At 36.0% G+C, this 23,117-nt stretch overlaps 1 protein-coding gene across 4 annotated transcripts in view; it reads left to right on the top strand.

The window, feature by feature from the left end:
• The window catches only part of Stat5b (signal transducer and activator of transcription 5B), a 63,626-nt gene continuing 40,509 nt past the window's right edge, over positions 1 to 23,117 (top strand). For 2 of the 4 annotated variants that reach the window (XM_046446544.1, XM_046446547.2), the window contains exon 1: positions 389 to 511. The gene's annotated coding sequence lies outside the window, so the exon portion shown is untranslated. Of the gene's footprint in view, positions 200 to 388; positions 512 to 23,117 lie in introns of those variants that run through there. The other 2 variants (XM_046446545.1, XM_046446546.1) reach the window with 2 other exon arrangements.

Below are 23,117 nucleotides of genomic sequence, written 5' to 3'. Positions count from 1 at the left end.
GGGGACTGCCACGACCACGAGCGCTGGCCGGAGCCCTGTAGTGGTGGTCGACCCTCCCCAAACAAAGCAGCATGTGCTTGCCGCTCCGGCTGGGGAGTGGTGGCAGCAGACACTCAGTTGGCCAAGGAGCTGGTGTGCGTGGAGCAGGCCCGGTCGAGCGCGTTGCCACCGCGGGTGTGCGAGGGGGTTCTGCGTCCCGGTAGGGCGGCCGCTGAGGGGGCGCAAGAGACCAAGGGGCTCGCGAGCGCGCGCCAGGCGGAACCAGGAAGCCGGGCGCGCTCGGGGCTGCGGGCGGCGCGCGTCCCCGGGCCTCCGCGCTAGAGAGGCGCGCGCGCCCCCGTGGGCCCCGGCGGGAGAAGAGTTGGCGGCCGGAGCCGTCACCCCGGGCGGGGACCGTGCGCAGGCGACGACGCGCGGCGGCCCGGCCGAGGGAGGGAGCGAGCGAGCGGGCGGGCGGGCGAGCGAGAGCGTGGGGCCGGAGTAGCCGCTGGCGCCCGAGGGGCCGAGCGAGGTAGGAGCTGCGGGAAGAGCCCGGGGCCGGGGGAGCGAGGCCGGGAGCACGGCCGGGCGGGGCCCCCGCTCCAGCCGCCAAAACGCCCGGCAGGGCCGCTCCGCCGCCATCGCTCCCCGGCCGTGAGGCGGCCGCCGTGGCTGCGCACTCCGTGAGGGGAGCCCTGGGGGAGACGCGGCCGTGGCGGGCTGCAGAGGGGGCCGGGGCCGGGGTGGGGCGTGCGAGGGGGCTCGTGCGGAGGCTGCGGCGGAGCGGAGGGTGTGTAGAGCAAAGGCTGCGTGCGCCCGGGTTCGTGTGGGTGTGTGAGGGACCCCCGCCGGACCCTCAGCAGCGAAGGAGGCTGCTGTCCGCCACCTCGCACCTTCCTGTTGCAATTCCGAAGAGTCCCTGCGCGGCCCTTGCTTGCTTTCCCCTTTTTTTCCCCCGCTTCAAAAGAGGTGCCTTCGGTTCCCGGGGATGAGATGAGCCTGGGGGTGTCGGGTGGGGTGGGGGATATTAGCAAAGCTCCAAGAAACAGCGCCTTATAAGGAGTCAACGACAAATGCGAACATTTTGATAAGGCTCTGGGCTTCGGGATCCCACATCAGGACCCGCCAGGCCTGGGCAGTACGTGTGGCGGTGGGATGCGGGGTGTTCTTTTTTACAAGCCAGGGATAAAGAGCAAAGTGCTCCTGGTGTCCGGGGTAGATATGGAGAGTCGGAAGGGGAGTCGTCTTATCACAGAAACTGGTCTGAGGCTAAAGGAATCTGGCAAGATGGTCAGGGTGATCAAAGAGGAAAGAACTTGTGTGGAGCAAAAGGCGTTTGCAAACACTTGTAGCCAGCAGTGATGGAAAAGGCACGGAAGAAAAACAAGCGCCAGCTTTTAGGAAGATGGGATTAATGAAAACCACAGGAATCCTAACCGCGAAAAGAGATACCGATTTTCTTTCCCCAAATTTTTTTTCTTTCATGCCCATGTTCTTGTTCTTAACCCACCATACCTGTATCAAGTAAATAATGGCAGAAGTGGGTCATAGAATCTTGGAGCTGAAAGAGACCCCCATTATTATGCTGCATACTTTTATTGTTCAAACGGGGAAACTAAGGCCCAGATAGGTGGAGTAGGTGACCTATTCTATTCACAAGGCTGTTTGTTTAGTAGTTCAGGGACTGAAACTTGGGTCTGAGGACTCTCACATCTGTTCTGTTCTCAAAACATAGAGAAGTTTATTTTAGATCATTGCCTAAGTACAGTTCCATACATTGTCTCTGGAATGTACTTGGGCCCTTTAAAGGACTGGTGTGTCACCAAATAATACACTGGGCCTATGTCATTTTTGTCAGTCTTCAAGTGTTTATCATCTTGTATCTTAGGTTTCCAAAGCCGTTGAATTGCCGCCTGGGCCATAATAAGCTTTCAGCTGTTGAGTCTACATTATCTCAAGTAATTTTGTTATCATTCAATTAAGATAATAGAACTTTGCATCTTTTCTCAACATTCTACTATTGTTTATGTTCTATTGTTTTATATTATTATCTACAGTTCTTAGAAGAAGATGTATATGATTTAGTCTGCCTTTTTGGTTCTGATTACAAATCAGGGGAATGCTACTAATCACCTTTGTCTTAAGGCTTTGGGTTTTTTTATTTGGATACTAATTTCTATCTCATGCAAGATCACAGTTAGAATTAATGGTGTTAAGTAGGAAAAGTGGCTGCTGATTTTAAGAAAAATTTACAATGCGGCAACAATAATTTTAAACACCACCTTTGGTGAGTTGTCATCTGGTAAGATGATTTGCTCTGAAAGATAAAAATTTCAAACACCAGGTTGAGATACAGAGAAGGAATGGAGAGATTTTTTTTTTTTTTAAGCTACCATCAGGGGAAAAAAAAAGTTTTATCTATCACCAGCAGTTTGGTTATTGCATAACTTAGAGCTAAACTCTCCACAAAATCTTTGCTGTATACCTAACTGAATAAAATATCCCACCTTCTCACTAGTTCTTACTTTTTCAGTTTTCATATTTTTGCTAACAGGATATTAAAATGGATTATATTAAGTGTGAGGTAGATATGTTTCTTAAATGTGTACTTCGTAATATGTATGATAGTAGGGGAAAAAGTGCTATCATTGTTTGGAGTGTTACAACATAAATATTTTGGCCAACACTTCCTATCATGCTGTTGACTTCTCATTTCACCTCCATTTTCTTCCTCTCAAGTGATTTTGTTTTTATTTTATTTACATATGCAAAAAACATATCAAGACTAAAGGTGTCATTTATTGATTTTGGGGGTACTTATTTGAATTTTTTTCATATTACTGTTAGTATTCAGATTATTTGTGACTTGTGTTAGACTTATATTTATGAATATGCTTCGTGTGGTTCCTTTGGCTTATTGTTATGTAGGTAGGTAAGACAGGTGATCCTCTTGTAAAAAGAAGAGGCTATAGAGGTAAATAACTTGCTCAAGATTAAAGGCAAATTTAAGGTGGAATCAAAGGAAGCCTAATTGTTGTAGTGTCTTACAAGGCATGTATGTACGTTATAAAGTTATTTATAGATCCATGGACATTCCATCAATGATGCATTTTCCCCTTTCTATTAGACTATAGATTACCCATCATTCCTACAAAAGAAAGCATGAAACCCTTAAAAAGCCATTTGCATGTGTGTGTTTTTATTTTTTATTTTTTTAGCATTTGAAACATTGTTTAAAAAAGTTGCCTGGAAATTAGGGTTACTGCGCTCAGAAGATTATCCTTTTTCTATATAATAAAGTATGAAAATACGTTGACTTTGAAACTTCTTAATGAAAATGATGTTTAAAAATTAGCCCTAAGGTATCACTGTCTCCAGATATATGCGTGATATTAAAAAAAATTCTTTTAATCTAAGCTCTGAATAGAGCTGTTCCAAAATCTGAAGTATTTTTCCCCTACAGTGTTGTAAACACAACTGTTTTATGCTTATTTCTGGGAATAAGAAAGTCAGATTTAACAATCTAGTTTCCATTGATCAGACAGGGTTGTTTTTTTTTTTTTTTGTTATTGTTGTTTTTTGGTTTTTGTGTGTGTGGTATGAAACTAAAATTTTGTACATGTGAGGAAGCGCTGAGCTGCATTCCCAGCCCTTTTTATTTTACTTTGAGACAGAGTTGTACTGAGTTGCCTGGGCTGGCCTCCCTTGAACTTGCCATCCTCATATACTTCTGCCTCTTGAATAGCTGGGATTACAGGCCAGCACCACAACACGGAGTAATCAGTTTTTCTACATTTAAATTTTAAGCTTCTCAGTGATAAGAGTTTTTAATTGTATTCACTCTTAATTATAGTGACCTTATTTGAAGGAAAATATTGACATTGGATGTTTTATTAAGGATGATCCTTTACTACTGAAAAACTTAAGCCACCTTAGATATGATTTTATATATTTAAATCTACACTATTTTTACCCATCAAAAAAGGGGAGTAATTTACAGATGTTAGATTTTTAGTTGATTGAATAAGACCCTCACTTTTGGTGGTTTCAGGGTTTTAGATGATGTTTTATTACTTTTGTTAGTTTTGGTCACACCCATGACTTCCTTGGAAGGTATCTTTGAGGTTTGGTTTCCTTTTTTTTTTTTTTTAATGGTAATATTGGGGTGGGGGTGCTTCCTGTTTATATTTTCAAAATTAGGTCCACGTGTCAACCTTCTTGTAGTATCACATTTTTATTTTCAACATACAAAGACAGACATCAGATAAGGCGTGGTTTGTCTTTGACCCATTGTTCTGCTTACAGGACAGTGTCACTGGGCTAAGCCTGAATGTCCAATTGGGAAGGCAAGAACTTGAATCTTTTCCCAACTCTCTTCAAGGTTTAGCAGCCTTGGAAGGGAACCTTAAAACAATTAACAGAAAAAAACAGGACTCCTGCTCTGATTCCAGGTACCAAAAATTTTATAGCACTAAGATAGAGAAGAAACATATTATATCCTTGTCTGTCAGCACTCTGAAAAAGAGTTGCCGTAAGTTTGTATGACATAGAAGCTCATTTATAAAGCAGTAGTTCTAGTGGGTTTTCTGACCTTATCTAAAAGCCATATATGGTGTCAGGGAAGACTTAATAAGAACAAGGAGAAATTTTAGGCTATGGTAGTAGAGCAATCAACCTCAGTCTTAAAACTCTTCTTTGGCCCTCTGGAATAATTTTTAAGTGGACTGTGGCGGGGAGGCAGAAGTGGGGATGCTGGGGATTGAACCCAAGGCTCTAAGTATACTAGGCAAATTCTTTACCCCTGGGCTGTATCCCCAGCTTTGCAGGGTCACTTTTAATGTAAATGTTAGAAAATGAGTTATGTGGAGCCCTGTAGTATTGCTTCAGTGGTTAAAGCCAGTCATCTTTTCCCAGCCTTTAACGTACTTTATTCTAAGAAGTATAATAACTAAATAGACTCCTAATTGAATTGGCATTCAGATCTGTTTGCAGTTTGGGGGCATTTACCTCTTCTGCATTTTCTTTTGAATCTGTCCTAAAAGCAATTCTACATTAGGATGGGCACAGTTGTGCATAAGTAATTTGCAAGTGAAGTTAATACCGGGACTACCTTGACCTCCTATTCCCTCCACCCCTGTAGTCAAGAAAGAAGTTACAGTTGATCTTTTACAGGATATTTTTCCTTTGAGTTTATTCATACTAATTATACCCATTTCCTCATATATCATACCATTAAGATAAAAAACAAATATATTGATTAATTCAGAACATTTATCTTTTTCTACCTACTTTTGGAAGCTAGCTTGCAAAATCTACCGCAACACTCTCCATTTATTCTTCCATTACCTTTGGCACTCTGAATAACCCTTTTAAACATTTTTGCACATTTTTATTATGAAGTGAAATAGCTCCATATTTTATGCACTGCTAGTTTTTTGAGGTGCTTGTACTGACTCATTTTTAAAATTATACTAAGATAGAGAGCATGGTTTGAGAGCAAGTAATGAGATTCTCAGAAAATATAAAAACTTTCCTTTCTGACTAGTTAGAGAAAGGTTGGGGAAGACAAGGGGAAATACATCAGTGAGCCAATCAATTATTGTTATTTGTTGGGATTAATTTGGTGACTAATATTTTCAGTGCCCATCAATCACGTTAGTAAATGTGAATTTGGCTTTACCCTGCAATGATAACAGGACAAACCCAAGTGTTTTCTAATACTGCTTGTTTTCCCCTAGTAGGGGATTTTTTTGCATATGGGAAATCAAGCCAAAGTTACCAGTAACAGCCACATCCATGATTTTTATTAAAAAAATAACACATTCTAGGCTACAGAACTACTTACCATGGCTCATCTGAGTAGATATACTAATTATTTGTATAATAATTATTATGCCTTCTTTCAAGAAGTGAACAGACAATAAAAAATAAAAAAAGAGTACTCCAAATTGTGCCCAAAGCCAGAGTTCAAGAAAATGTTCCAGTGCTTTAAAGCATAAAGATAATAAAAATCATACCTAATACTTTATGTGCCAAGCGGACACTGTTTTCAGCTTTTGCCATGTTTTATGGTCCTCAGAGGAGTGGGTATTATCCCCAGATGAAATGAAGAAATGACCACAGAGAAATTAAGTAACTTGTCCAAGGTCACATTGCTGGGTCATGGCAAGGCTGGATTCAAACCCAGACAGAACTGATTCTAAAGGCTGCATCTTTAACAACTGTGCCACAAAGGCCAGTGGGCAATTCCATCTCAGTAATAAGACAGTTGGTTTTCTTAAGGCTTATATTTCTTTATTTGTAGTCCATAGAGAAGAGCTATAAGCTGTCTCCTTGGCTTCTATTTACAAAAAAAACAAAAAGGATCATCTGCACCACTGTGGTGAATTCAGTTCATGTGACACACGCATTCATACTGTGAACTCAAGTGTCCAGCTCATTTTGTTTACAACTTCATTTTGAAGGGATGGGTATGTCATCCTTTTCTTGTTTTATTGAAGTTTTTTTAGAGCTATTAATTATGATTTCTGAAATACAGAGATTTAGAAAACTGGGCTTATTTTTTAAGGCAGCTGAACAGATTATTGTATGTTTAGAGCTACACAAAGGCTATTAGAAAGTAGTCTTAGAAACTTATCTCTTTTCGTGTATGATGATTATTTTCTCTCAGCACCACTCTCCTTGGGAATGGATTGTGAAGTTAAATCTTGGAAACAGAATTCACAACTCTAATGTGTAGTGATCCCAATTTGGGAGATCAAGTCATGGACAAGAAAAACTTTAATTCCCTGTGCAGAGAGCATAAACTTGTTCAAACAAACAGAGGATGTTAGCTTCCAGGATTGTCAAACTGTCACCTTTGACCAGGGTTGAATTTTCTTTGAATGTTGACAGAAGTTACAATGTCAGTGGAAAACTTTTAATGTGAGGTGTCTATAACTCAGAATTTCCTTATGTGTGTGTCAGTGAGATCCTACAGCTAAAGCTGTTTTTTACTTCTTCTTTCTTACTTTCTTTTTTTTTTCTTCTGAGGCTGATGAGTTTTCTTTCTTTTTTTCCTTCTGTCTGATGAGTTTTCAAAGCTTCAGTGGGGGGTTTTCCAGCCTTTTAGGCCAGGGTAAAATAGAAAGTTTGTGAAAAACTATTTGTGTTGTCTAAAACACAAAGCCTATAGCTGGTGACAAGATCATTTTTGGGAAGAGTGGAATTTTTAAAATGAACCTGAGCCAAATATTTTAAATAAGCTATATTCACAAATGTCATTGTATTATGTAGAACAAGAAACTGTTGGGCACTTAACTTTTTAAGTTTTAAATATTGAAGTTTATCAGCCTAATAATAAAGCAAGTAAGATATTTATAGTTTTAAATAGGGAAAATGTTCTCCCAGAAATATTTCGTTTTTGTTAAATGTGTCTAAAAATCTTTCAGTCATGTTTTAGGCTTGGGAAAAGTAGCTGACTAGAAATCTACAGAAACATACAGTTTTTTGTTTTTTTTTTTTTTTACAAAATTAATGTTTTAGGACTTGGTTTCTGATAGAAAGGGAGGGAGAATTATGGGCAGAATTGGACATTGTGGAGCCTCATCCCCCGAAGTGTGGAAAGCTTCACATAGGGATATAAGCCCCTCTTTTAAAAACTTTCTTGGTTATTGTTTCAGTTTGTCACTTTATTTGGAAACTCAAATGTAGTTATATTTTAAATATGAATTTATCTTGCACTGAATTTAAATATCAAGTAAAAATATTAACTTTTTTTGTAATATTTAGAGAAACTGGCTTTCTTCCTTAATTGTTGAAGGTATCAAAACAAAATAGAAAACATTTGGCTTCCTGAATGACATGGCTACAATTCACATGCTGAGTTGGTGATGAAGCATGATCCCTTGATTTTGCAATACCAGAGCAAAGCACATAATTTTAAAGGAATGGGTGCTTAAGTAAGATAACCTACTACTATAAGCATGCATTTTAAATTTTGTCTTAAAATATGGCATCCTCAAAATTTATGGTTTTGAATTTCTCCAAATCTGAAGAGGTCTGATTTGAACTGAACTTAACATTATGTTCCATTTATGTTGGTAAATTTGAATAGCACAAAAGGTTTTTTGTTTGTTTACTTTTTGGTATTTGGGGATTGAACCTAGTATGCTAGGCAAGTGCTCTATCACTGAGCTACAGCTCTGTCAGTAAGCTACTGAAATAACTCATAAAAGAAAATATTGATATATAAATGCATAAATATTAAATACTTGATGCCAAAAATAACAAAATAAGAAAACTATTTTCATCATTTTGATAAAGGGATATAAGTTAATAATCTCATATATGCATTATTTATAAAAATAGTAAGAAAAAGAGGGTTCCCACAGTAGGAAAATGAACAAAAAGAGAAAAATAAATAGCCATTAATTCTGTAAAATGAAGTTCAACTGCACTAGAATTCAATAAATGAAAATAAAAATAGTGCCATAGCTTTTTTTTTCAGTTTACAAACTTACAAAGACAAAAAATAAAAAGAGTGGTATTTGGGAATGAGGGGAAACTGGCACCTTCATAGTAATTGGTCAGAATGTAAATTGGTGCTTTTTCTTGGAGAGCAGTTTGATATATGTATTGACTACCTTAAAAATGTGCATAGACTTTGACCTAGCAATTCCTTTTAGATAAATTTCAACCTAGTACATAATCTGAAATATGTTTAGAGATTTGTATGATGTTTAGATGTTTCTCACAGTATTATTTAAAATAACAATAAATTGGAAATAATATTGATATTCTGCTTTAGAGGATTAATGAACAAAGCTGTTCACTACATCTATGTGTATTTATACAATGGAATATTACTCAGCTATTTCAAATTATATTATAAAACAATGTTTAATGACCCATGTAAAGTTCACACTATATTGCTAAATTAAAATTAAATTACAAAGCAATCATACACTTTTGCTTGGAAAAAAGAATAGGCATTGAAAAAAATTCTAGGTTGTGGGATTCTAGGGGTGTGTGTGTGTGCATGTTTTCTAGTATCTTCCCATTTTTCTGTGGTAAACAGATAATGATCAGGGAATACTTTTGTAATCAGGGGAAAAAATGTTTTCCAAATGACTTATGTATTCATTGAAATTAGAATATAAAACCTGCTTTTTTGTTTTCAGTTAGTGTTTCTTTTTTAGGAGCAGGAAAATGAATAGTTTCTAATATTTGTGTTAAATATTACTGTGTACTGTTCTGTGACATCTTTTGATACAGTTAAAGAACTAAATTAAAATCATCACCTTAATTGGGACTGGGATTGTAGCTTAGTGGTAGAGCACTTTTTGCATAGCACATGTGAGGCACTGGTTTCAACCTTCAACACTAAATAAATAAATAAATAAATAAATGTATTGTGTCCATCTACAACTAAAATATTTGGAAAAATCATCTTAATTGTATTTAACGGTTTCAAAGTTAAAAGAACTTGAACTTGAGGACTGAGTTATTGTCTACACTTGGTGGAATGTTCTATATTTTTATATAAAAGCCAATGGAGGATTATACTGCTCATAAAGATAATAAAGAAATTATATTGTTTTATCTGTATATGTGCTCTGCTAAGTTACTAATTATTTCATATTGAAGATGTGTTTGTGCTTTTTCAACTTTTGAAAAAATTGGTCTAGTTTATTTTAGTTTCTTGTAACCCTGACATTGTATTATTTCAATGTATTTCTTGCATTGGCCCTTGTACTGCCTTCTCTTTCATGATGATACATATGAAAGCTGCTAAACTTATGGATTTCTTTGTCTTGTAATCTCATTAGTCATACCTAATGACTTCTCTAAATGTTTATTATGATATTCACTTGGGAATATCTAGTGAAGGAAACCTCTAGTGAAAGATACTTTCTCTTGGGTATATGTCATTGTTAATTCCAGATATTTGTGTTTTTCCTTAATTGAATTCACATCAAATAGTTTCTTTGTAACTACAGTTAATGTATCTTAATATTTTTAGGAATTGAAAGAAGAGAAATGAAAATAAATTACAAGTTGATGTTTTAGGATAATTTTGGAGCAGAGCTATAATTTTACTTGTAGAGCAAGTAAAATTATAACCTTAAAAATATTTTTTAGGGGACTGGGGCTGTAGCTTAGTGGTAAAGCACTTGCTTCCCATGTGTGAGGCACTGTGTTCTATCCCTGGCACCATTTAAAAATAAAGATCCTGTGTGTTCATCTACAACTAAATATATATATTTATATTGATATATGTATTGGCCAAGTTAGCCAAGTTTATATATATATAAAATTTTTTTTTTTTAGGAGGGCAAGGTGGCGCTTGCCTGTAATCCTAGCAACCTGGGAGGCTGAGGCAGGAGGACCACAAGTTGAAAGCCAGCTTCAATAATTTAGCAAGACCCTGTCTCAAAATAAAAATAAAAAGGGCTAAGGTTATAGCTCAGTGCTTAAGCACCCCGGGGTTTAATCCCCAGTACCAAACAACAACAGCAACAACAATAACAACAAGTTTATAAAATTTAATTAATTAAGAGTCTGCTTTATCATATATAACTAATTAAAACAAATAAAGAAAAAAATTTTTAAAAAAGTCTCCTTTAACTTGGGTTGCACCTTGTCATTTATTGTAATGGAATTTGCTATAATAGAATTTTTTTAAAGCTAATTTGGGGAATACTAAAACAAAAGAAATCATATTATTATCGGTAGTGCTTTTTAAACCTAAATCCATAAGCAGTTAATTAAAATGCATGATGATTAATAAATATTTATTTGTATTAGATAAATATATATTTATTTATGTATGTATTGCTCTGTATGCCTGCATAAATATATTATTCTGTTGACTTTTTAATCCTTTTTTGTTTTTCATCATGTATCTCCTCTGCCTCCTGACAATGTGATAATCTCATTTAAATCAAAATTATATTTTCCTTTGGTTGTAGTTCATAATTTCTCTGTAATCTGAGTTATTGATAGGATACTATTGTGACCAGTTAAAATTTACTTTCTTCTGTTAAATGTCTGAAAATTTTTATCAAATGATGAGATAATTTAAAATCATGTGAATTTGGGGCCTTGAACTTGGCATGATATATTTTATAATATGGCGTCAGTAAATTATAGGACATATTTTAAATGTTGATATATAAAATGATTTATTGATTTATTTATTTAGATAGTTGCTTGACTGTGTTTTAGTCTTTTTTGTTGTTGCTGTTCAGTACTAGGGATTGAACCCAGGGATTTGAGCATGCTAGGCAAGCGCTCTACCACTGAGCTACACCCCCAGTGGTGTTCTAGTCTTTATCTGATTTTGAGAATTTGGATATCATCATCATCACTTCAAAGATGAGTCTTTTTCTAAGTCTGTAAATCTTAAGGTTATCTCCAATAAAAAAGCTCAAATGTAAGTAAGATTCAAAAGACTTAATATATTTCAGAAGTTAATGACATAATGTTTTTTGAAACTCTTTAGTTTGCTTTTTTAAAAACCTTAGCTGCTACGAGTGGGAATTCTGTATATAATGTATGTGTGTGCAAATACTTCCAAAGTGAGTGAAGAAATTTTTCCCCAAACTTTGGTTAATTATGGTACCAATGAAGGTAAGTCTTAGTACTGTGTGTTGACTAGTGAGTGATTAGGCTGTACAGTCACATGTTTTTTAAGGCCAAGTTAGCCAACAACTTTACCCATTAAACTATATATTCCAGTGGTTCTTACCATTGGGGATTAGGGAATTTTTTCAAGAGTCTAATGAAACTATTGACTATCTTCCCAGTAAAAAACACGTAGGCAAAAAATATTTGCATATACTCTAAGGGGTTAAAATGCCTAAAATAGCTGTCCATTAACAAAGGTGATAAGGTAGAATATGGAGGAGAGATAATAAATAATCCAAATTTATGGTTAAAACAAATCTCTAATCTGATCTTGTTATTTGTGGGCTCAGTAGGGATTTATTTCCCTGGGAAATTAATGAATATCAATGTCCTTCAACATTTTAAAGGTCTGTAGTCCATTGTATACCATACTTACAGCTAATTCATTAATAATTTATATATTATTAACTTAATAACTAATAGATATTTAGTTTATTTTCAGGCTTTTCACTTTCATTAGCAACACTGGTAGAGACTCTTAGGCCAAGTAGATCTTTTTCACCTTTACTAAACCATCTCCTTACTGGAAGTTCTAGAAGTGGAACTGCTGAGTCATTTGCATTGATAATGCTAAACTTTCTCCAAAAATACTATCCCAGTCTGCCTACACACCAACAAATGATGCATGAAGAATATAGTGGCCATTTCCAAGACTAAGTATTGATAACTTTTGTTTTTCAAGTATTAATAACCTTTCAGCCTTTGCCAGTCTCTCTTATTTGTATTTCTTTGATTTCTAGCAAGGTTGGACATTCATATGCTTTCATATATGTATTGGTCATTTTGTTTCTTCTTTGTGATTTGCTTTTTTTTTTTTTTCTGTTATAGGTGTTCAAGTTTTCCCAAAGCTCTTTTAGTCTCATATTACTTTGCAAGTAATGTTTCCATTTTTTATTTGTTTTTAACTTTCAATAATTTTTTTTATAAAAATGTTAAATTTTTATGTTGTCTAGTTAAATAGTCTTTGTTGGCATGCTTGTAAAAACCATCCCTACCTAAAGAATATGAAAATTTCATTTTTTTTTTGTGGGGGCAGGTACCGAGAATTGAACTCAGGGGCACTCAGCCACTGAGCCACATCCCCAGCCCTATTTTGTATTTTATTATTTAGAGACAAGGTCTCGCTAAGTTGTTTAGCGCCTGGCTTCTGCTGAGGCTGGCTTTGAACTCACTATCTTCCTGCCTCAGCCTCCTGAACTGCTGGGATTATAGGTGTGTACCACTGCACCTGGCCATGTGTATTTTCTTTTAGAATATTTTGTGATTCTATTTTTCCTACTTCTATATAAGAAGTGAGATAGGAATTTAGCATACTTTTTTCTAATGGCAACAGTAATTAATATTTATTGACACTGTGTGCCAAGTGATTAGCTAAATGTTTTATATGTTAACAATTTTGACCAACACTGAGGCTGTAGCTCAGTGGTAAAGTGCTTGCCTTGCATGTGTAAGGCATTGGGTTCAATTCCCAGCACCACATAAAAATAAAAGTCAAGATACTGTGTGTTCATCCACAACTAAAAAAATAAAAATAAAAAAAATTGGGCTGGGGTTGTGACGCGCAAGGCCCTGGGTTTAATCTTCAACACCGCATAAAAATAAATAAATAAAACAAAGGTATTAAAAATAATAATTTAAAAAAATAACAATTTTGACCTAAATCAATTCCAGATAGCTTGCCAGTTATACTCCCAATCTACTACCATCATCTCCTCCTTTTCCCCACTGATATGAAAATCCATTTTATCATATACCAAGTTCTTTTATGTTCAGATCTGCTTCTTGTCCATAGGTCAGTGTGTCTCTGAATATACTGTATTATTTTAACTAGACATTTTGTTTAAATTGATGTTTTTTTTTTCAGAGAGTCAAAGATGAGAGTGTTACATGGGTTTTCTATGAAATATACCCTAGTATAGATTTTTGTGTGTGTGTGGAGGGGGATACTGGGGATTGAACTCAGGGGCACTCAACCACTGAGCCATATCCCCAGCCACCTTTTTTTTTTTTTTAACTTTTTATTTATTTATTTATTTTTATGTGGTGCTGAGGCTCAAACTCAGCACCTTGCACATGCTAGGCGAGTGCTCTAGACTGCTGAGCCACAACCTCAGCCCCCCCAACCCGTTTTTGTATTTTATTTAGAGACAGGATCTCACTGGGTTGCTTAGCTCCTCCCTGTTGCTAAGGCTGGAGTTGAACTTGAGATCCTCCTGCCTCAGCCTCCCCAGCCGCTGGGATTACATGCATGTACCACGGTGTCCAGCCCCTAGTATAGATTTTTAAAGAGATTCAAAATGAGTATCACATTCATGGAACAGATGGCAGTTACTTACCAGTTGTTCCATTAAACAATCACTAGATTTACTCTTCTTAAACATCTTTCCATAGAGATTATGTAACAATAGTAATTTTAAAAAATAATACTCTGTACACTTTCAACTCAAATAATATAATTTCATTCTGACATTTCAGTAACTATAGTAATAACTGCATAGAATTGCTTTCTCCTAAGCACAACAGAGAAGGAAAGTTAAATGTTACTGCTAAGATGTAATATATATGAACTGGAAAACTGTAAGCAGGAGTTGTGGTAGGAATATGTAAATTATTTATGTTATAGTCCAGCACTGTCCAATACATATATAATGTGAGCCTCAAATGTAATTTTTTAGTAGCCACCTTTAAAAAAAAAAAAAAAAAAGAAACAGGTGAAATCAATTTTAATAATATAGTCTATGTAACCCAAAATATAAAAATATTATCATTTCAACCCATAATCAATATGAAAATTATTCTTTTTTTGTACCAAGGTTTGAAATCTGTATATTTTACACTTAAAAATATCTCAATTTAGTTGCAAAATTTTCACCATAAATGCATGAATTGTGTTAAGATTTCATAAAACTTTTAGTTGATCAAGTAGATGTATATGCCCAATTTGTTTCCAATATACTTAAAGGTTTTCCCATAACTAGACTGTACTAGACTAGGCGTGAGTTATTTATTTATTTATTTTTGTTGGGGTACTGGAGTACTAAGGGATTGAACCTGGGGATTCATGCATGCTAGGCAAGTGCTTTACCACCCAGCTACATTCCTACTCCAGAGCAGGAGTTTTAAGTTTATATTTGTTAACTAAAATAAAATTTAGTATTCAGTTCCTCAGTTGTACTAGCTACTACCCCAGCAGACAGTGCATTTGTAGCTTTTTAAAATTTAGTTGTAGATGGACACAGTACCTTTATTTTATTTATTTATTTTTATGTGGTGCGGAGGATTGAACCCAGTGTCTCATATGTGTGAGGCAAGCACTTTGCCACTGAGCCAAATCCCAGCCCATTTTAGCCTTTTAAAAAAATACAGTAATCTTCCTTTTTCGGAGGTTTTACTTATAGTCATCCATTATTCAAAAATAATCAATGAAAATCCTAGAAAAAATAATTTATGTTTTAAATTATGTACTGCTCTGAGTATCCTGATGAAATCTCATGCCATTCTGGTGTGTCCCACATAGTATATCCCTTCAGCCAGCATATCCATGTTGTACATGCCTGCAGTCACTTAGTAGGCATCTTAGTAATCAGATCAACTGTTATAGTATCACATACTTGTGTTTAAGCTACCCGTACATGGTAGCCTAACACAGTGTCATAATGCCCCACGTCATTCACCTCACTTCCTATTATCCCATAGGCATTGTATCATCTCACGTCATCACAAGAAGGGTGATTATAGTACAGTAAGCTATTTTGAGAGACAGACTACATTCATATAACTTCAAAAGCTGTGTATTATTATCATTATTCTATTTTACTATTGTTGGCAATCCCTTACTGCACCTAATTTATAAATTAGGAAAGGAGAAAAAGCATAGCATATATATTGTAGGGTTCAGTACTGAAGTTTCAGGCATCCACAAAGGGTCTTGCAATTTTCTCCCTGAAAATAAGGAGTGCTACTATGAAATAAAATAAATGTGGACCATCTCCTGCTTATAACATCTGGTTTACAAACAGCAAACATAAATAGGGTCTCTATGGGAACTAATAGGCCCTCTGGGAACTGCAGCCACTGCCACTTAGAGCAAAAGCTACTCTTACCTGAAAAAGGCCATACCCTTAAAGCTTCCCACAGGACCTTCACCCCTAAACACACAAAAACATCCACACATATTCTTTTTAGTTTGGAAACTGCTGTCCTATTACAAGGTTGAAGCATTATGTGGAAAATCCTCCCAACTCCTGCTTTCAGGGCACTTGCTCTGCAGAGGTGGCAGGAAAGTGGGGAAAGGATAGAAGTATTTTATTTTGTATGGTTTCCTTGCCTAGAAATTCTAGTACTTTTTCTTCAGAAACAAAACTATAGAGGGTAATTAGGTTTTTCAGGAGTGTAACTCAACCAAGGTTCACCTAGGGTCACCCTAGGAATTTTTCATATCTTTATTATATTTTTTTCTCTTTCTTTTTTGGTACTGAGGATTGAACCCAGAGGCTCTTAACAGTTGAGCTACATCTCTACCTTTTTTTCTTTTTTTCTTTTTTTTTGATTTTGAGACAGAGTCTTTGTAAGTTGTTGCGGTTAGTCTTGAACTTGTGATCCTCCTGCTTCGGTCTCCTGAGTCCCTGGGATTATAGGCATGTGCCACCACACCCAACTATGATATTATTTCTGTGGTAAAATATTCTCTGTTCTAAACAACATATGTGCAAATGAGTTTTGGAATATGGCTCCATTTGTAAGGCAGAAGAAGAGGCTGATGGTTGCCTGATGTTTTTATTACAAAAAGGTACAAGGCCTTGAGTATTGAACCTGATGCATCAACCTAATTATCTTTTGTGGCACACACGGCTTTGCTTATATTCTGGGACTAAAATAACCCATCCTGTTTTAGGTATACCTCAACTATCAAGTCACTTTTTTATTTTTATTTTTTTTGGTACTGAGGATTTAATCCAGGGGCATTCTACCACTGAGCTATATCCCCAACCCTTTTTATTTTTAATTTAGGACAGGGTCTCACTAAGCTGCCCAGGCTGGTCTCAAACTTGCAGTCCTGCCTCAGCCTCCCAAAGTAGCTGGGATTGCAGGCATGCACTACCACACCCAGCTCACATTGAGTTCAGGCAGGGTTTGTTGTTATTTTTGTTTTGTTTCAGGATATGAATGTATGTGTTGTTTTACTTTGGTTTTGAAACTGAGTTTGCCTAGAAAAGAATCATATTTACCTTTTGGTCTTAGTTATTCTTTGTCTTTATGAAATACATAAAGTTGTTGCTTGAAATTTGAGATCTAGTTACAAAAGAAGCTTTCTTTTGAAAGAGAATTACCCCAGCCAGGTGTGCAGGTGCACACCTTTAATCCCAGCTACTCAGGTGGTTGAGGCAGGAGGATGGCAGGTTTGAGGACAGCCTGGGCAATTTAGTGAGACTCTATCTCAAAACAAAAAATAATAATAATGAAAAGGGCTGGGAATGTAATTCAGTGGTAGAAACCTCCCAGATTCAATTCCCATTTCCACCAAAAAAAAAAAAAAAAAAAAAAGAAAGGAAGAAAGACATTCCCTCACCATGTAACTTTAATCTTAGAAGACACTTAAGGGAGGGGAGTGATTTTTAGTTCTATGTAGATGGGGTGATAGTACTCTTCCTAAACTGCCAGATTGCAAGATGGCTGTCAACTCCATCCAGTATGGAAAACAGAACAGAGTTCCAGCAGACCCACCTGTAGAGAGATTTTGGCATCTGGGTAAAACACAAGCCCTATTCCCCTCCATTCTTCAGGCCTATTTTCTACTTAGTTCATCTTAATGGTCTTTTTAGATACCTCTGAAAGAACTTTTGAGGAAATGGATAGAGCTTCTGTGTTGCTTTGAATTTTGCCTCACACCTAAACCAAATCAGTTGGCTTTAAAATAGTAAATAAAATACATGGTAGCTTTTACTAGGTTTTAGGGACCCTTTATTTTAGTATGGTGCCAAAAGTAGATTCATTGTAATGTTTAAAACATTCTATTGTAGTTTGTTAAATATAAATTATCCCTCCATAAAATTGAGAGATAATTTCAGTAAAGAGGAAAAGAAATCCCTTTCTTCCAATTATAACAGCCTATTTTAGAATATTTAAAATGTTTTCTTTTCCCTTTTTTTGCTGTTCTGGGGTTTAAACCCAGGGCCTTATGCATGTGAGGCAAGACATTTCTCCAGCGTTAAAACATTTAAGAATGCATATATAAGTTGGTATCTTCCAAAGAAGCTGATGTTTTTGCTTTAAAATTTTATTATATTGTTTCCACAAATGTATATTGTTTTAAACTGAGAAATATGTGGTCATTTTCAAGTATTTCAAGATATTTTTGTGATACCTAAATTTTCACTATGATGGTATTTGTGTGTGTATGTATGTATATGTGTGTATATATATATGTATGTATGTGTGTGTGTGTGTGTATGTATGTATATATATATATATATATATATATATATATATATATATATATATATATATATATAATTTTATACTGTGGGAAAAAGAAGAAACTAACTCTTGCTAGCTGCCTCCCTCTTTGTGCTGCTGTTTGTGGGTAGGAACTTCAATCCCATTGTGAATTTTTACCTTCATGCTCTATAAATCTAAAAATGTGGAGATTGAATCTGCAGATCATCTTTGAAAGATAAAGGATCTGATTTGATTGTGACAAGCATGAAACTTATCCTGTAAATAAAACTGTCCTGGAAAAAAGCTGGAGTAATTCTACTCTGTGACATCTTTGATTGGACCTGATTTGTTCTGCACATGCTATAGCTCCTTAAGGATGATCCCCTTTTACCAGGGACGAACAGATGTCCTGATTTTATTAGAAATTGCTTTCATATCACCAGGGCTTCACAAAAGCTGGTAATCTCCCTATAATTCTGATGTTGTTGAGATACTTTTAAAACTTTTTTTCAGATATTGGTTTGCATGCAGACTTTGTTTATGTATAAGATTTTAGTCAGTGGTATCTTTTTCCTCTAAAAGAAAAAGAAGAAAATTTAAAAAAAAACAAGGAAGTATTATTATTTATTTAGACTTCAAGATATTTAATATTAATATTAAAATCAAAGTTTCATAAAGGTATGTCTGCTTTGTTCACTGCTGTATCCTCAGTACCTAGAACAGAGCCTGGCATATAATAGGTGCTCAATGAGTATTTGTTACATAAACACAGTTTCTATCAGATGGTTTATACAGTTACAGTTGTTTATGACAGGCAGATGCTCATCTCTGATAATAAGCATTGGTTGATGTGAAGATAACTTGATTCCATTTATTCTTCTTTACCTCAATATAAAGTGTATATTCCAGAGAGCTTCAGTTCTTCAATGGACTGAACGTATGTCCTTTACTGTGCAAGAAAGAGAGGGGAAAGCCTATAAGTTTTGTTTCCTTTGGATTTCAGAGTTAAAGATGGAAGGAATGTGAGTTTATTAGATAGAAACATTCCTCCCCTATTCTTAAAATTGTATAACAGAATGTATCATTTTAACTTTTTTTTTTTTTTGGCTGTGCTAGGTATTAAATCCAGGGCCTTGTGCATACCTGGCAATCACTCTACCGCTGAGCTACAACTCCAACCCCAACCCCATTTTAAACCATTTTTTTAGCATACAGTTCAGTGGCACTAAGTATGCACATTGTTGTGTAACTGTCCATCTCTGGAACTTTCTCATCATCCAAACTACAACTCTGTATTTATTAAACAGTAATTCTCTATTTACCCCTTCTTCTTCCCCTAGCAACCACAATTTTACTTTCTGTTTCCATGGGTTTGACTATGTTGTGTACCTCATGTAAGTGGAATCATATACCATTTGCCCCTTTATATTTGGCTTATTCTTTTTTTTTTTTTAACATGACCTTTTTTGTGGAGACCTGATGGTTTTTCTTTCCCCTGATTATTTAGTTTTTGCTTTGTACCGAGACAAAGCCAGTGATGCACACACAGTAAGTGTTCAAAGACAAGTTGATTCATCAGTTCATTGCATACCACTAGGGGGTTATTAAACCTTTGAAAATGCGATTCCTAATCTGTATGTCTCTAGGCTTATCTCTCCAAGTCTTGCTGATAAGCCTGCACTGACAGTAATATCAGAGATTAGTTTTTCTCCATGTTTTATAAAACAAATTGTTCTCCTTCTTATAACTTGACTGTGAACTGGAAAATTACTAGTACATTGTTGTAATTGTTTATACAGATATTTAGACATACTCTACATAGGGGACCTCAGCTACAGGACAGGCTTTAATTGAAGCTCCATTAAGAAATCATATGCGGCCTGATGTGGTGGCACTGTAATCCCAGGGATTCAAGAGTTTGAGGCAAGAGAATCACAAATTTGAAGCCAGCCTCTGCAACTTAGTGAGAACTTATTTCAAAATTTTAAAAAGGACTTGGCATATAACTCAGTGGTATAGCACCCTTGAATTCAATCAGTACAAAAAAAAAAAAAAAAGATTATATGCGTATAGTTTTTTCTTTTCTCTTTTTTTTCAAGTCTCATCACTTCTTCCTTCCTCCCTGTTTCCCTTCCCATCCTTTTCCTTCTTTCCTTCTCTTTTTTCATTTTCATTTTTCTAAGTAGTTGGTACAGTCAAAAGCTGACCCTGTGGATTCAAATATAAGTAACATAGTCAGCTCTCTGGCAGTTCGCCTTGAAGGAGAGAAAAAGAACTAAAACTAAGGCAGACATATACATAGTTATTTTTTAAAAGATAGAAATTGTGCCTGGCATGATAATGTACATCTGTAATCCCAGCAACTCAAGAGGTTGAGACAGGAGGATTGCAAGTTCAAGGCCAGCCTTAGCAACTTGGTGAGACCTTGTCTCCAAATAAAAAATGAAAACTTCTGGGGATGTAGCTCAGTGGTAAAGCCCCCCTGGGTTCAATCCCTAGTACCAAAAACAAAAACAAAACAAAACAACTAGCTTGTTAAAAGATAAGTATATTGATCTGGTTGGTAGAAATAGAGAGAGGGAGAGCCTTGGAGAGCAATTTGAAAAGTAATCTGTGAAACTCCAACTTTCAAACAGGATCTTGGGCTGTGAACTCTCAGGACATTGAATGTAGAGCTAGTGAAGTGACTTTCCATCTTTGTGTTCCCTCCTAATTTACATCAGGGCAGGTCATTTCTGTTTGACTCCCATTTTTTCAACCTATAAAACAAAAGGTCAATAATTAGATTGAGAACCATCAGCATTTGGGCAGAAGCCATTAGAATATGAAAAGTATTTTTAAAATGTGTTGATGAGATCTACAAATGCAGGTGTAAATGTGCCAGGAACAGAAGTCTTGATAATGAAAAATTATCCCAAACCAAAGATTGCTCCTTTTGGGAAGGTAGAAATGGTAGTGATGGAACTCAGTAACATCAGTATCACGGTGTTTTTTTTTTTTTTTCCATAACTTTCCGGATGTTAGAATCTTCCAGTCATTCCTGTTTAAATAGGAATAGACACATATTGCCCTTATTGCCCTACCCCCACTTTCCCCAAATTTAGATTGTCCATATTTATAAAGTTTACTAGTCCCAAATAGATTCCTGCATTTCCTATTCCTTTTCATGGGGCCCTCTTTCAGCTCAATATGCTTTTATTGGCACTTACTTTGGTTTTCTTTACAGCAGCAGCTGCTAATTAGTGACAGCTTTTGAGCAAGCAGCTTGTCATTTTTGGCAGGGATAAGGGACATCCATAGCAAGTCAAGACTGTATTTTCATTTGCTAAATTTACTTTGCTACATGGAAATACAACTTGAATAAAAAATAGTCTGTAGTCATAGGTGGCGGTACTTTCTGAAATATCTTGGGTTGGCACTCTGTCCTATAGTTGAAGAACTCTTGGGAGATAAAAATATAATAAAATAGGTTCAGTATCTGTTGTAATGATATCATTAGTCCTGAGTCATCCTTCTAACATTAATCTACATTTTGGATGTAGAACCTCATCATTTTCTTTGGGCACAATAAAATCTTTCTTGATGGTATTTAGCCACATACGTGGTAACTGAAGGAATGGATTGTTGATAAATGTTGTACTTTCCATTTATACATAACTTCTTTCTTGAGACATAATTAAAAGAAACAATTTAGTTTGCGTGGAGAAGGAGCTTTCTTTGGAATTTCAGATCGTATTAGACACATATTTCATGTAATTCTTCTCTATGAAATTGCTGCAATGAGGTGTTAGCTCTCTTTTACAAATTTGTCATGGTGTTTGTGGATGGTACAGCTTGCGATTATATTTACCTTGATTAGCACCAATGATGAGTCAAAATCTCCGTCACAAAATTTCTATAAAGTGTGATTCATTCCCATTATTCCTGTAATAAGGATTCAAGTTAATGATTTCCAGTGTTAAAAATAACACATTGAAGGAAATAACTGACCTACCATCCATTTCCCCCAATTTACTGTTGTTGTTTTTTGTTTTTGTTTTTTTTTTTTTAAAAACATGGAGGTCTACCAAGATTGTATAACACAATTACTAAATACCTACCAAGTACTAAGTACTGGGTTAAGGAAATTGGAATTAATGAGACATGGTTCTCACCTTAGGATAGCTTACAGTCTATTAGTTCAGCAACAGATAACTCGAAATTTCTATGGTTCTCAATCCTGGAGTGTGAGGTACATTCTAATTCTAGAGAAGCAAAGCATTCCATCTTTTAAAAATAGGATGATCAAAATTATAAAAGGCATTGGATACAAGTGTTGCATTTATTTATTTATTTTCTAGCTAAGGAGTTAAAGATTGTTGTACAGGACACTTTTCTTAGGAATGTGGAATTATCAGATGTCCTTGAACCAAATTTCCCCTTGACATGTCATACACACTGTTAATGTCAGAAGTTGCCTTCCATATCAGAGTATCTATTTCTTTGTAGCAGGGCTTGGTGAACCCAGGGGATCTCCTAGCATGCAATTAACATTTAATGTACACTGAGCATAATAAAAGTAATTTCTACACTTTTCATATTAACATTTATTATAACAGGACTTTACAACTTGTCTGCAATATCATACATATATCAGTATTAGGTAAGTTGATATTGAATTATTAGTATAATGTAAATACGTATTCAGATGACTTCAGGATCCTTCACTATCATCTTACCCATTGAATAGTTCACAAATGTTTTCTCATTTGTATCAATGATATTGACCCTCTATGAGAAATGTTTTCTGCTATTAGAAAACTAGTTTAGGATGATCCATGACAAATATTGGTGATGGATTATAATGTAACTAATGAGAACCCAATAAGGAATTTGGGGACAAATGTAACATATGTAACATCTGTGCCTCTTATGGGAAATGTCGCATTGCTCATTCTGACCACAAGTGGTCAGGATCTAGGTTTTGGCCTTATTGGAAAGTTACCCACCTCCAGGACAGTTCTCGTTATTCTCCTCCCACTCCTTTTTAT

The sequence above is a fragment of the Marmota monax genome, unplaced genomic scaffold, assembly GCF_021218885.2.
Source record: "Marmota monax isolate L192 unplaced genomic scaffold, Marmota_monax_Labrador192_F-V1.1 WCK01_AAM20220418_F8-fsc00346, whole genome shotgun sequence".
In the NCBI taxonomy this organism is placed as follows: Eukaryota; Metazoa; Chordata; class Mammalia; order Rodentia; family Sciuridae; genus Marmota; species Marmota monax.
This window is presented reverse-complemented; position numbering and strand designations above follow the sequence as displayed.